At 30.4% G+C, this 16,741-nt stretch overlaps 1 protein-coding gene across 2 annotated transcripts in view; it reads left to right on the top strand.

The window, feature by feature from the left end:
- Positions 1-1,071: 1,071 nt before the first annotated feature.
- LOC106457752 (CDC42 small effector protein 2-like) overlaps positions 1,072-16,741 on the top strand; it is a 91,955-nt gene continuing 76,285 nt past the window's right edge. For both annotated transcript variants that reach the window (XR_002610245.1, XM_013917198.2), the window contains exon 1: positions 1,072-1,265. The gene's annotated coding sequence lies outside the window, so the exon portion shown is untranslated. The remainder of the gene's footprint in view (positions 1,266-16,741) is intronic.

The raw sequence follows: 16,741 nt of genomic DNA, 5'->3' as shown, positions 1-16,741 counted from the left end.
TGTTAATTAATTTTCCGTAACTTCGTTCCGACGAAACTTTAGCGACACAAGTCCTTTCTTAAATAAAACTAGTTTATTCTTTCCGAATACAACTTTACGATACACTCAACTTCAACAATCGCGCTATAACAAACTATAATTCACGTCTCACGAGCTCGACTTCAACAATGCGTCTCTCTCTGACTGCAGTTCAATTACTCATTACCTACACACATTGTTGTTACGTTGTGAGCGTCTTATATATATACCAGACAAACATATATCTAGTAAATGCTAGGGCATTCACGAAGGAACAAGATAGTCCCAGAAACGTGGCGTGACACTAGTCACGTGACCTTGCTGACGCAACAATATGATACATTCAGGTATACCGCGACTTTATAGTGGCTGTAATAGTCACGTGACTTGTTGATTTGCATGTTCAAAATTGTTTTAATATAACGCACTCAACCCTCTGTATAAACATATTTTTTCTACAGTTTGTGTGTTTATTTTTGATCAGCCAGTTGTTATCTCCATTCTTATTTGTAATTATTTTTCAAAATTTATAAAATATAAGTAAGTGATGAAAAGTAAGCTATGTAGGTCAGAACTAAATATTAATGTGTAAATCAACAAATTCAATAATGTAAAATAAATTGACAACAGTTACATATTCTTATAAACCAACACATAAGAAGACTAAAAACCTATAATGATTGAAATGTATTGAAATTATCAAATTTTCAGTTAATTACCTCCATTAGTAACAATATTTTTGTCCAGAAACTCAATAATGTTTTTAACAAGTTAGGCCATCTTATGAGACTTAGGTTAGACCTAAATTCAGTTACTAAGCTAACAATGCAAAATAATCCTCACAAACGTAATATTAACAATGATAATAATATTTCGTAAATGTTTGTTTATTCTTCACTTAATATAAATGTTTTGTGTATTATAAAGAAAATAAAGGTTATGCAAGTATTTATTCATTATTAGAGTAGTTCTTGAATGCCACCTGGTGAAATATATCGTCAACTTCTGATAGTAGACACCAGGATGCTTTGTGGTTTTTAAAGCGGAATCACACTCAACACTGCGTGAACGGTTACGTCAGATAGGTTGGATGGTAGCATTTTCGAAGTAACTGGAACGCGCTGTCTTTGCATTATTAACTTCAAAAGAAGTCTAAGTTTTATAAAGTAAAGAACTAAGAATACATTAAAGGTATTTTAAATATATTCCCTACTTAGAGAATTATACTACGTGGACCATATTTTGGGGTATGTTTGAAAGTTTTTTTTGTAAAAAGCTGAGATTACTACATTTTAGTTATACTAGTTTTAGTTACTGCACTAATGTTTAGTAATGGTACTGGTAGAACTTCAACTACAAGTAGAACTATAAGTATAAATATAGTTTAGGCTAATGTAGCACAATTTAACAGTATTCAGTACGCGTACTAATACTAGTAGGCCTAAGACTGGATGATGAATACAGCATTTTTAATTTTATCGTGTTAGCTAAAACTTTTATCCAGTGTTAGTGTCACTTAATGATTAATCTGATTATTTATTTGACAAAATATTGTAACCGTTCAGTTTCTATTCAGGAGCCGAACGTGACGTTAATAATGTAGTAACTTATATTGTAAATTTAATGACACAAGTTCATAACTATATTAAGTTACCTGGAATATGGCTATTAGTATTATATTATTTAAGCTATGACTTGGTGCAAGTGTTATTGCCATATTTTCTGAACAATATTTTTGTATTTATACTTAACACTTAAGAGAAAATATTAAAATTATAAATGTTTGATGTCTAAAATTTTAGAAGTAGAAATTAAAATTGAATAGCCTAATAATAGTAATATATTTATTTATGATACATTTCCCCTGCAACTGTGTTAAGCGTTAATTTTTATAAGTTGATATGTTAACTCCAACCCCTCTCTTCCAAAATGTGTTCAGTATTGTATCATTTGCTCCATTTTACTGCCATTTACTTAAAACCCAATACTGTGTGCATTATTTTTAATTTTGGTGATACTGATTCAATAAAACAAACATGTATGGTTAATATCAACAGCATTACTATTAGTAGTAGAAGTAGTAATACCTCACAGTTTGTTGAACACATCTTAACAAACACTTTCACATTTTGTTGTATTTTAGTAGTTTGTATTATACATTAAAAGTATACCAGTTATGCATTTGGTTTTGAGTTGTACTTATTTAACCCCATGTACATGGGTGGTGGTCAAAATGTGCATAATCCATCCTAGTATGGAAAGACACTGAACTTGGTATCGTGCATTTGATGCCAGGGTTATCAATGTGTCATGTTACCCTAAATTGCTGATTTTGAAACAGTTCATTTTGAGGTAGAGAAAATACCAGATACAATACACAAGGATACTGAAGGAAAACACTTCAGACATACATTTAGGGTGTCATAGAGGTTACTATGTAAGTGCAATAATGCATACTGTACAATGGATGAAAGTATTGTTCACATGACTATCACCTTACATTTTGATTTGTCTAAGTCTGAATCAGACTGCTGTCATGATTTCATAGACATCTTGAGTATAAATGTTTTAGTAACACCTAATTTTTTTGTGTACAACAGATCTCTGCTTTTGGCTAAAGGCATGCCAGATTTCATGAAGATAAACTTTGCAAATTTAGAATTACAGTCACTGGACTGACTCTGTGCATGTTCAGTTAAGAATATAAATACACTAAAAAAATGTTATGACAGAATACCATTTAGCCAAAGAAACTGGCCCAACCTAAACATAACTTTTCACATTAATGAGGTTATTTAACAAAAACTTTGAAATGTTCAAAATACCAGCACACACTACACAGTTTGGCAAACCATTCTGTGAATTAACAACTCTGACAAAGAAAATGTTTAGCCTAATAACGATCCTACACCTGGCCTACCATAGCTTATAGTTGCTTTTTGTAATAATGATTTCACTGCCAACCTTATCTTTCCTACACTCCAATAAACATTATTTTGTTTCTTTATCCAGTTTCCTAACATCTTTTAAACAATTGTATTAGATCCCCTCTGCACTGTATTTCTATGTTTCATAGAAAACAAGATTTAATATTTAAATATACCTTCATAGCTTAAATGTTTGAAATCAAGGATCATTTCGGTAGCCTGTCTCAAACCTATTTTAAGCACATCAACATATTTTTTGTAATAAAAGAACCATAACTGAATACAATATAAAATATTTCAAATGAGATTTTACCAAAGTTTTTTTTTTTTTTTCAAATATTCAGCATGAGGCTTGAAAGCTTTATCATTATACCCACATCTTTCTTACTCTCCACAGTATTAATTCCTCACACACACACACTGTGAAAAAAATACCTCCAAATTTCCATACCCTAAATACTTTAGTTCACGTTTATTATTGTTTGAAACTCATTTTCCACAGAGTACCAAACTCAACATTTTGAATGTGTCCAATGCATTTCGTGAAAATAGCAAAAGTTGTTCATATGGTTTCTATGATGTTAACACCTTTTCCAAGCTGGAGAAGCATTATTATAATTAATTATACTTGTCATGAGGCATTAGTACTAGGCTTATTATATTTTTACACTGTTTTCTTTATCTAAGCCCTTAAGGATTTTCAAGAATTAGAGTAGTGTTTAATAATAGTATTCCAACCACACTAGATATACTATGGTTTTATTGAGTTGCAATGGTTGTAACCATGAGGTGTTTTCTTTGTTTTTTTATGTTCACCAAATAAAATATTCTGTGAGTATGGTAGGCAACTGCAAAATTATATTCTCATGACTCAAATCTTTGTTGAATGTTATTGTAATGTTTATCCTATTGAAACAAATATATTAAATAAATTGGCTATCTGGAGACTTAATTATTTCTAATTGCAGTCTTGATATATTTTATATGAAATTATCATTCTTATCAGCAATAGCACATGTTCTCACTACTTATTATTATTATTATTATTACATATTTTAAAATCAAACATAACGGTAGTAGTATTTAGTAAACATTAGCTATTCATTTGCCATGTAGGAAGTGACCGGAGTTTCTTTAAAAAACAAACAAAATGTTGCAAAATATTTTGCAAGTTTTTTTTTTTCTGTAAACAGAGCAATACCATGATAGAATAACACAGTGGTTGAACAGGTTATGAAGGTAGTACATACTCTTCCTGCTTGTATGAGGATATGTGTGTGTATTGGGCTTGCACTACTCAATTGATGAACCTATCTATTAATTGGTTAGCATATGCCACTAATCACCCAATGTTATAGCTGGGAAATTAATTGATGTAGTCAATTACTAATGAGCATCGATTACATTGATTACAAAATGAATGTTCCCTTTGATAAGATTAAATAATTAAACATAATAAACAGCAAAAAGAAATAAAGTAACACAGTTCAATCAGAAATTTGGATTTTCATCTATAATAAAGTTACAGTAGTGTCTTATCAGTTACTTTTATTTTGAAAAACATTAATTAAATTTGTACCTTTGGAAGGTTGGGGGGGTGTTAGTTATAATGTGTTTTGTATATTTTGTACTTATTCTGTCATAATGTTTCTCTTCTATATTTTATAGTAAGCATTAAATACATTTTGTTGAAGCATTGCAGACACTAAACGTACCCTAATGCACTTCATAATGGATTGTTCTAATGCTCAGAAGGAGCTGCTATGTATAACTTATTGGTCTGTTTTGTTTTAAAACAACTTTTGTTTAAAGTAATGGGCAGTTATACCAATCGAAAGATCAAATTTTACATGTGCCTGACATTTAATGTGTGATTATTATTCAAACATTGTCAAGTGGTTTCTATTAACAAGAAAGAAAAATAATCTGGCAATGTTTCACATAGGGTTAATGAATCATGAATATAAACACCAAAATCTTTTTCCTCTGATTTTATTTGTGAGTTAACATCTTTTAACTGTCCTTATGTGACAATAGCATGCTAGCTTTTTTGTCCATGCATTGTTGAGGAAATTGATATTGTTGATGCATTGTCTTTTTTCATACTTAATTGTGAGAATGATAGGACTAGGGGACATTCAGTATTGAATGTATTGTTCACTGAGTTTAATACTTGCTGATCTCTTATTATGAGCTGTTTATACACATGCTCAAAGCAACCATGCATTGATCATGAAATTATACTAATGTTTAAGCTTATTGCGTTCGTAAATAAAGGAGCTTGTTGTTTATTGAAAAGTAAATATATTTCAGATATAAATTGATTTTGACAAGAATATTTTTAACAAAAATTGTTACTTAGTCTGACCTGATGCTATTTTGAAAGATCAGATCCTAAGTCACAAATAAATGTCAGTTTCTGCAATAGCTAAATGTGATCACTAATGCACTGTTGAAATAAAATATTAAAAGTTTTTAATGATTATCAATTTATATATATGTGCTACTGTTTCTCTGCCTGCCATAATAAGTTTAATTTACCAGAATATGCCCTTCTAGTATCTACGTATTGAATTTGATTTCATAAGGTGATTTTTCTGTTATTTCAAAAGTTATTTAGTGATGCCCATCACTCCTGTCATTAGTAGTTTATGCAAGACAAAACCTTGTTACAGAAAACACTGTAAAAGCTTGCATTAAATAACAGCCTTTTCTAAATCTGAGGAGCCTAATATGATATAATTTGAGCTCTCTTCTCATTTGTTTATAGTGCATAAAGCTTGAATGAATGTTATGAATGCCCCTCGTCAGTGTTTTTGATGCCATAGATATGTAATACTTCCCTAGTCACTGAAATGTGACTTAAGTTTAAAGATATTAGAGAAGTTTGAACATGAGGACTCCATTAAAAAGTTTGAGAAAGTCTTTAGGGAAGTTCTTGATTTATTTGGGTCTGCTTTAAAGTTAGACCATCAGTTAGACAGCGTGATCCTTTTTTAAACATTTGGACTAGTTTATATAGTTTAGTGTAACAAGTTAACTGAAATGCATCATTCAACAATTTCTCTGGCCTTATAAGAGTGTATGAGCTGTGTAACATTATTTCATGGTGTTTACAAAAACAGCACATATAGCAATATGTTTTATTACTCATCTGGCTATTTAGTAGAAGATAAATTTACAACAGAGTATAATATCTCAGTTTAGCAAGGAATGATAAAATAAACACACTAATCATGGGCTAAAGTAAACTAACCTATATAAAATCCAGTGTGTGTCATGCCATGCTTGATTTTTTGAAATGGGAGGAGTCCTAAAAGCCAAAATTCATTTATCCATATAGAATAGTTTGAATACTGTGTGCCCATTACAATTTTATTGACGGGTGCAAGGGAACTGTGAGGGAGGGGTGGTGTCATGAAACCTTAATTGTATTGATTGTTGATATAATAAGCCTAAAGTAAAGACGTAGTATGGAATCACCTATCCTAGAGTGAAGTGCATAATTTATTATGAAAGTAAAAATATCGATTCATTTTTAAACTTAAATCATTTCTGAAGTAAGTTAGTTTCTGTTATCTCACCAATGTTTTTAATAAAAAAAAAAACAAATCTCTATAATCAACAGACTAAATTAAGAACTCAACAAATATTTTTCAGTTTTATTGTCTATACATTTCATTTTATACTTTCAGTACATAGACTAACAACAATATTAGGTTCTACTTTTGTTAAGCAGCATGACATAAAATCCATTGTTGGAACATAGTGCTACCAAAATATATTGGTTTTTCTATATATTAGAAGTTGTTAATCTGTCTGACTTTTACCAATAATTGTTCTATGAATATGCCAAGAATTCATTTCATGAATGATCTTAATTTTGATTGGCTCACAAAGGAATTTACCAATGATTGACTGCCTCGATTGCACTTTTCTGACTTTGTTGGTCAAGCTTGATTTTGCAAAATTATTTATTTCAGTTAGCTACGAAACATTGGTTAGGGTATAGTATAGGGTGGGGGGTGGTAGTACTTGCCTCATCATTTTTGATGCTGTTTTACATGGAAAGATGTGCTAGATGTAAAGTTCTCACAATCTCTTAGACTAATTTTAAGTCTAATTATAGATGAGGGACACACTTATAAAGATAATTTTTGTTTTTCTTAAACACTAAGTTTTCATAGGAATTGTTGATAAAAGAGATACTAATTTTGTTACTTAAATAAGATGAAACCTTATGAAAGACATTATATCACTAAGTTTGAAAAAAGATGCATCCTGAACAATTGATAGATGTAAACATGATTGAACATGATGATCATATTAATTCTGAACTTGATATGAAAAAAGCTGGGAAGTTTAAGGAATGATAAAGCTCCTGGGCTATGTAATATTTCCTTAAAGGTTTTGAAGTAGATGTGTCTTTGAACAGTGGGCAAATACCAGAAGATTCGAAGTTGGCTGAATTTACTTCTCTTTTCAAGGGAGGTGATGAAAACTATCTAGGTAATTATATGCCTATTATTCTTAAAGTGTTAAGTCTGATAAAAGATGCTTTACAAAGTCACATAAAGTTTAAAATCTTGCTGGATAGTCAGCATGGTTTTACTAAGGCAAAATCTTGCCTTACTAACCTTTTGACATTCTTTGAAGAGGTTATTGCTTTTATAGATGAGGGAATAGGTGTACATTTGGTGTATCTGGATTTTCAAAAAGCACTTGAAAAGATGCCAAATATAAGGCTTGTTAAAAATTATCTCTGTTTTTGGGATATATTGGCTTATTGGATAGAATAAAACATGGTCATTGTATATGATTTCAGTAAAACTAATGTCACAAGTGGGGTACCTCAGGGCTTAGTGTTGGGACCTTTGCTCTCTGATTTACGTTAGTGACATAGATGAAGTAATGTTCAATAAATTATATAAATTTGCTTATAGTAAGGTTTTAGAGTCTTGCTGGCTGTAAGGAGGATGTTGTCTTATAAAAGGATTTGGTTAGTTGGATGAATGAGTGACACATGGATTTTAAGTATAATAAGTGCAAGGTAATGCATATTGGATATCATAATTTGAATTATAAGTATAATGTTGATGAAAATAACCTTAATAGTGTCATTGAAGAAAAGAATCTTGGTGTTCTGATTTATCAGTTTTTTAAGCCATCCAAACATTGTATTGTTGCTTGTGGCATGGTAAATAGGATATTATGTAGTATCTACAGAAATACTGAATATGTCTGAAGAGGCTATAATGTCATTGTATAGGTCAATGGTTAGACCACATTTGGAGTACTATCTTTAGTCTTGGACTCCTTACCTTGGAATGGATATTGAATTATTGGAAGAGGTTTAGAGGAGAGCTACAAGGATGATGCATGGGATGGCAAAGCTGTCATATGAGGATAGGTTAAGAGTTCTTAAAAAGAGTTCAAGTTTGAGGTTTTTCAAAGATTGTAAAGGTGGTGTTGATGCATCATCTTTTTTTCGTCTTTAACTGTGAGAATGGTAGGACTAGGGACAACAAATACAAATGTTGTCAGGGTAGGAGTCATTTTTAGTTAAGATCATTTTTTAACAGGTGGTTGGCCTTTGAAATGGATTGACTTAGGATGTGGTGGGTGTAGTTACTCCCATAAGTTAAATGAAGGCTTGATAAACATTTGAATGATAATGGCTGGCTTTGATTGTTTTAGTTTTAAATTTAGTTTAGTGGATCGGATAAATGGGTCCCTTGTTGTTATTGTCTTTAAATTAATGTATATTACAATTTTTAACAACCTATTAATCATGTCTTTGACACTAAGAGGAATATGTACTGAGATTGGTTGTTTTACCAGTAATAAATGCTTTTATTACTGGAACTCGCTGCTTACCTTGTAAAAAGTGCCATTGGAGATTTTTTTGTGAAATGACTACTGCTTCTACTGGTCAGGGATAGAAGTAATGAAATAATTATATTTCCTCATGAATTGTTTTTTTTCTTTTAATTTAATTGGTGCAGTATGTTCACTTTTATTGGTCATAATTAAAAGAATATGGATGGTCCATTTATTCCTGATCAGGTAAGCCAACTAAAAATATGAAATTCCTCTGGAATGTGGGAATGTAATATTTTGATCCCTGCTGGTTGAGTTACTGCTTATAGTCAGATATCAGGTCTATGTCTATATTGTTTAGAGTGAAATGTGTGTGTGTTAAGAGTATAATTTCTTTAAAGAGCTAAATTACTAATTTTTTTTTTCTATCTCTGGGACCCAGAAGTATCAATTCAGTGCATGTATTATGTGGTTTAAAAATTGCATTGTTAAAATAAAACTATTGGATGAAATAGTTTGGAAAACTACTTTCTTCAGAATATATGAATTCTGCAAATAAAATCTTATTTTAATGTAATATTTGTATGAATTTACAGCTTTGAAATTTCAAAAAAGATTTCACTGATAATAAAAAAAATTTATGAAACAAAAATTCTTACCTTTTATTCAAGATTTTAATTACTGATTTTTGTCTTTTACAACCTTCATATACAGGTTTGATTTCATAAAATTATACTTTTTATCTGTAGTTCGATTTAAAAAAAAAAAAATAAAAAAAAAAATTGCTGTTTCAGTATGTTTACAATAACTGCCATACAATTAAAAAATAATGTTCTTTAGGATGTGAAAATTAACAGCAAGCCAACTTTTTTAAGTTTAAATATTTGTTTTGAGTGGTATTCTTTACCTATTCAAGCAGTTACTTACTGATATAGCCTGATGCAAGCTAGGCCTACCACAGCAGTCTTGTCAGAGAAACATAATTTGTTCCAGTTGAGATCAAAATGATTAAACTAAGACTATCTCATCTTCTTCCAAAAAAAATATTTAGGATAATTATTCAAATGAAGTATATAAAACAATAAAGCCAACATTAAAAAATTCAGGACTGTAATTATAGCAGAAGCTATTTGTACACCTTTAATTCCAGCAATATATCACATAACTAAGATTTCGTCACTTGAAGCATTACTACTTTTACAGCTCAAAGAAATGGGGAAGAAAATAGTTGCCTTTCACTGAGATCTAGGCAATTACATCACACTATGAACAGAGATTGAGAAATGGGGAAGCATTAACACTATTTTATTCAAAACTAAATGACTTTCATTTTATGGTTCTACGAATACCATAGTATGCTCAGGAAAATTTGTGGAATTCCTAAACACTAATAATTTTGTAGGGAGGGAGCTGAAATCAATCCAAATCACAAATTGCATTTTTTTTAATGAAATTCAGTATTTGTTTTATTGAACAACTATCAACTCTTAAGTATTATATATTTTTTAATGTTTGGAAAATGAGTACAATTTTATTTTCTCTAAAAATTTTTAATTTGGTGGTGCAATTTTATCCTTGAGGCAGGCTGCACCCAACCGGTTGTCAGAGCTGATTAGGATTTGATATATAATTAGTCAGAACATATATTCACGAATAATATTGGTCACTGTATAAACAAGTTTTTTTTTGTTTTTCATTTAAACTATTAAAGGATTATTCTCTGTTAATACTGTATACATATTAAATAAGGAAAAAGCAAGCTAATGCTAGATGTCATGTCCTGGCTACAAACTGATCATAGTTCATCTAAAGATTAGCTTACAGAAAGTGAACAGTGGTTATGAAGACCAGATGAAAATTGCTGCTGTTAGGCACATAAGAGTACTGCAGACTAATGTTGGGTGTTTGCAATATAATGTATATACAAGTAAACTGATATTTAAATCATATTTTAGAAGAATACCTCTTCTTTTTTTTTAACATTTTTCATAAGTGCATGTGGGGTGGGGGGGGGGGGTTTAGTTTGTCAGGCAAAGTAGGTTTCCTACTCTGACATTCCTGCAGGTGTTTATTGCACCTCCATGTGTCAACAATAAAACAATGTAAACTTGTTAGGGTACCTTAGTAGGGATGTTTTGGAAAAATTAATAATTGTTTCTCATTTTCATTTTGCAAGTCTTCATTAAAAAAAATTGACATTGACAATCTACAGCATTGGTAGCAATAGTACTACTTCAGCTATAAACAGCTTTATGACACACCTGAACCTGATATGTATAGAACTTCCTATGTTGAAAGACATCTTAATTTTTGTTTGGTTGTCCATATTTTGAATTGACTTGGGAATGTAACTTACTATCAGATATTTTACTACAAGTTAATAACAAGAAATTTTAAAGATTTGTAAAGATGTTTTCACTTTAAGATACATTCAGTAAGTTGGTGAACTTTTACAGTTAATGACTGATTGAACTTTTTGCACTCCAATTTAACTAGAAGTTGAATTCTACGAGAAATTTACATTAGCAACAGGGGGAAAGGAGTTAAAGTGAGGATGTCATCTAGTTGCTATATATATATATATGGTGGTCTTTTAGTGGCTGTACTAATTCTGAAAGCTTGTGGTACTAAAACTTGGATTTTATTTTCAGTGTATTGGTTGTTATGGAACAAGCTACGTAATGAATATTCAGGTGTGTCAGGCTTTGGAAGTAATAATGTAGTTTAACCATAACAAAATTATTTCTGTTTCAGATTTGTGATTTGGTTATGTCTTTGTTTTATGTACTAATCTGATAGTAATGAAGTTCCTATATGAGTATTTATATTGCAATTTATTATTGCAAAAATGAAAGGAAGTGTGTACCAAGCTTAAGCCTTGTTAAAGGAGAATTTATATTTCTAAAAGAAAAAAACAGATAATGAAGTTTAAGGCTTTTGTAGAAGTTTTCCAAAGCAAATGTTTTGTTAAGAATCTATTCTTCTAAGATCTTTAGAGTTAATAAACCCTCTAGTTGCAAGTAATGGGTGTCATACTTGGGGGCATTTGAGAACTATTTTTTACAGGAGCAATAATGTGAAGACAGAAGTTTCATTTCAACTCAACTTCATACAACAAGTTTTTGTTTGAACCTTATATGCTCATTGTTTTTTAAAATTTCATTCAGTGGATGTGTTCAAAAGTTCAGTAGAATATTACTAACCTTACAGGTCAGGGTGCACTGTAATATTGCACGTTTCTTTAAATAAAATTTGCTTTTTTATAGTCTTGCATTAAGAATCACAACATTTGGTAATCAATTTTAGGAAACTCAATAAATCATTAGAAGTACTGTAGATCATATTTAAATTTCAAAGCTATAAAATTAAAAGAAATATCATAGAAATAATGAAGTTTATGTGCGGATCTATTGTTTCAACTTATATGACCATAAATAACTTTTAGTAGAAATAGATTCAACAATTTGGTAAGAAAATGTTTTTTTGTCATATAATCTAAACCATTTTATTGTTCTTTTTTAATAAACAAATTCAAGATAGTCTTTTGTTTGAGTAAAGGCTTTTTTTCTAGTACCTTGAAAAAAAATAAGTAACCAAGGATATGTCTATTATTATTGCAAAATAAAAGTTTTATGACTTTTCAACTTTAGTTGACCTCCATGAATATATCTGTTTACTATATCTAAAAATTACCTCAAAAGTATTTGTTTGTGAACAGTTCTTGAATTTAAAAATGAAAATATGGATCTTTATCTAAAGCAGATTATTACTTTTGGTAAAGCTGTTCTGTTTTTGTGGAAAATGTTGCTGCTGAACAGTTATTATTCAAAGCCTTGGAATGTTTTATACCTCTAATATGAACATACTTTTTTGACCAAAATATGCACCAATAAGTTAAGGATTAATGTGGCAAATTCATTCTATATCAAAGAAACTGGCCAAAAGAATAGAAAAAAAAATCTAGGCATTGTAGAGAACCACTTCACATAGGAAAATACTAATCTCATAAGAGAAAACAAATGTGAAATTTCTCATTGTGGTCAGCAAGAAAATTTTCCATTACTATGACAAAGGTGAATACCTAGGTAATTATTGTTCCCTCCCTATGTGTACCTTTGATCAGTTTTCCTTATGTGCACCACTGTAATTATGTGAATGCTTAAAGTATATTCATTTTTTTTATGTGTTAAAAACATTTATGTACCTCAAGCAGAAACTTTATTTTTCTTTTAAATAATAATTTATAGTCTGTTTTTAAATTAGACACAGTATTCTTCTTTGGCTAGAAGGAATTTTGATGTCATGTGATGAACTGGCTTTATATTGGAATTTTCCCCAAAGTTTGAGCAGTATAAAACACAAGATAGACTAAAATAGAATATTCTTATTGATTTTTTTTAAGTATTTAAGTTACATTGATTCTGAACTAGTGGTTTATCATTTGATTTTGCTAGTCATTTCAGTTTTGGATTATAATGGCTATCTTCTTAATGAAATGAGATTTCGTACATTTTGTAGAGCTTGAGAAATTAACAAATAATTGAAATTGTTTGTTGTATTGGTATCTAATGTGAACTTTAATTAAAGTAGAACTTTTAATCAGTTATAAAACTTTTTATGTTTAAATAGACTTAGCTTTGCACCTGTCTTTTTTTTACCAACTCTAAAAAAAATAAAACATCCAACATAAGATACCATTGCAACACTGGTGTCAGGAGTGGAATTATGTTGGTAAAAATACATTCCAGACTGTGTTCTTAAGAGACGTATGCTAAAAGGAAGATTTAAAATTTAATGGAAATTATGGAACAGTGGGGAAAAAACAAGATTTATAGAGAAATTACAATAACTTGATGGAGGACAAGATAAAACTTACAGATTGAAGATGAAAAAATGTAAATATTTAAATCAAAAACAAAAAGCTACAGGTATGTACAGTGGGATTATAACAAAATCACTGAAGTACAAAAGGACATCATTGCCATGATAAAATTTAGAAAATGAATTTGTAAGTGCAAGTATTAAATCAACCACACTTGTGTACATGAATTCAATAATTTCTTCCTGAAACACCATTAAATGTGGAATGGAAGAACTGATCTATTCTACACCTGCTACCACTACAACTGTGCCACCCATGACTGCAGTACCTCCTTAGACTACTCCAGCTGCACCACTACCTCACCAAGGTACAGAATATAGTAGGCTTGAGCAACATCAGTTAATCAAAAAAACCAACAGACTATAATGGAAAGGTACCACGAAAGATGGCACATTTTGGAGTAGTTTCAAAAGTTAATAGATGGAGAATTGAACAGTGAGCTATTCTTCATGCTGCATATTTTAAAGCTTCAGTTAAAAGACAACTACAAGGCATTAGTGACTGCCTTATCAAACAAACTTGAAGTGTTATGTCAGAAGGAGGTTTCTAAAGTTTTGGAGCAGTGTAATGAGAAATGACATTAGCTGGACTTCTGGAATAGCTTGCTAAATTATGTTAAACAGATGCTTCATGTGAAATAATAGATTCATTGGCATTTGACCAATTCATAGACACTAGTGTACAAGGATATGTGAATTAGACTAAAGAAAATTAAATACATATTTTAAGCTGTTCAGTTGGCAATGGAACTTGAATTAATTCACATTGCAGATAAACACTTAAAAGAACAATACAGATAATGTAAAAACATAAATTTTCTGCGATGAAGAGAAGAGTTCTCTGTCTGGAAGAGTTAAAATGTTTAGTCAGAATGGAAGAAGTAAACCACAGGGCAGAAAATTTTTCAGTTGCAACATAAAAGGGCTTATAGCTATCAACTGCAAGCAAAGGTCTAAGATGACAGAAAAAGAAATTTGTTATTAGTATGGAAAACATGAATATTACATCTGAGACTGATGAATCAACCACTGGTATTGAACCAGAGACAATATTCAGAAGATAAAAATACTGTTTAATCCATTTGACATAAATCCATTATTTAAAGAAATCAGTCCACAAGTGAACAGGCTGTTGATGGGAAACCACGCAGCATGTTCATTGACTATATCTGGTAATGAAAGGTAGGAAATTTCCTCCAGGGTTGAAGAAAGATGATAGATTGATACAAATAACAAATGCCCATAAAGTTTCAACAAGAGGAAAATTATAAATTACCCTTACTATAGGAAGCTTTTCTACACAATGTGTATTGAAAACACATGTGGGAACACAAATGTAAGGTTACATTTTTAGTTGAAATATTTTCACAGTCCATAACTAGGAAATACCCATGCACTACAAAGCAATTGTACCAACCCAACAGAGAATGAACTTCCACTGACAACAAGGACAAGTGTGCAAGATAATAGGCATAAAACATAAAGTACGACATTGATAGATCCATCAGTGGATTTTCTTCACCATTTATCTGAAGAGAACTCCTCTAACTGACTAAACAGCTAGTGATGATAAAGAACACAAAATCATCCTATTTGTATACCATAAGCCATGAAAAAGAAAACTGGGAAAACATTTTGGTGATTTCAGTTTAGGGAAAGTAAATTTAAAGAAACTTTCTTTTCTTAATTTGTATTGTACTTTCTTTCACAAATTTAATTTGGGATTTACTGATGGCAGTGTTTATATTTATGAATATTAATGTTGATAATTGTCAAGTTACTTTATTGTTAATTATGGAAATTCAAATTTAATGCACCATTGTTTTATTTGTGTAATAGGATTTTTCAAGGGATGTAATAATCTAGGAGCAGTATTGTAAGCTACGTTTTTAACATACAGGAAGATTTGAAGTCATATGATGAACCAGTAGCTAATGTCTGGAATTTTCTGCAATTTGAGAATAGTTAGAGCAATATAAAACCTGAATTAGAATAGAATATATGGTGATTGTTGAGTGTGTTCATAAGTACATTCAGTCTGACTTTGGAAGTTGTGAGTTGTTGATTGAGTTTGTTAGTCACTTAGTTCAGTTTTTAGAATATCAAGTTTGTGATTTTGATGTAATAAGAGATACCATATGTTTTTTAGAGTGAAGACTAGCAAGTAAGTGAAAACCTCGTGAAACATTACAACTAAATGTGTTGATAACTAGGACATTCTATTGATGATTCAGTGCACTATTATCATAAGCTTTACTTTTCTTTGTTATTGGTTTATGGAATTTATGACATAATGTACTTCTTGCCATTTAGGTATATAGAATTGGTCTATTCAATATTTAAGTTACTTTTCAGTTCCAATCTATATAATTAATCTACTTTTGAGTAGCAGTAATAGTGACTAGATGTCTGAAAAGTTTTGCCAAAAAAATTCTAGGTTAAAATAGCCCAAAGAAAATTTAAAAAAAGTTCATCTACAGTTCATGAGTAATGAATTAAATGGTATAAAAAAAACCCAAATTTGTTTCTGCTGGGGATGAGGAATCTAGTAGTCAGTTTATTATGAAAAAATATACATTGTTTGTTTATTTGTATACATTAGTTTTCTACATCCCACAGATAAACATGTATATATTGGCCTAATGAAATTCACTTAAAATGTGTGATGACATCTTTTATGAGAAATGGGGCCACAAGTAATAACATTTTAGTTAGTACCATAACTATAAGAAAGCTACTTCCATCTGCAAAATCTTACAATGGGACTCTATTTTGGAGATTACCGGAGAGGTTTAGTGAAACATTTTACTGGGTTTGTACTAAACTTTTAATATTATGTTGTGAAACTGAAACCTAAACATTTCATAAATTCAAATTATAATGTTGGAACATCACTTGATATCCTAGTTTGATGGCTACTTTAAAATTATAAAAACAGATAATCTACTTATAGTAATGGAGTGTTTTACAAAGTGATAAGAAGCATATTCTACACCAAGCCACAAAAAATGTAAGCCCTCTTTTAAAGTTGTTTAATGGATTTGTACTGAAGTATGGAATACCTTTTGTAGTTTAATTTTGATCAAGAATTGGAT

The sequence above is a fragment of the Limulus polyphemus genome, unplaced genomic scaffold, assembly GCF_000517525.1.
Source record: "Limulus polyphemus unplaced genomic scaffold, Limulus_polyphemus-2.1.2 Scaffold369, whole genome shotgun sequence".
Taxonomy (NCBI): domain Eukaryota; kingdom Metazoa; phylum Arthropoda; class Merostomata; order Xiphosura; family Limulidae; genus Limulus; species Limulus polyphemus.
Note: the sequence above shows the minus strand (reverse complement) of the source record. Positions and strands in the feature narration are given on the sequence as shown.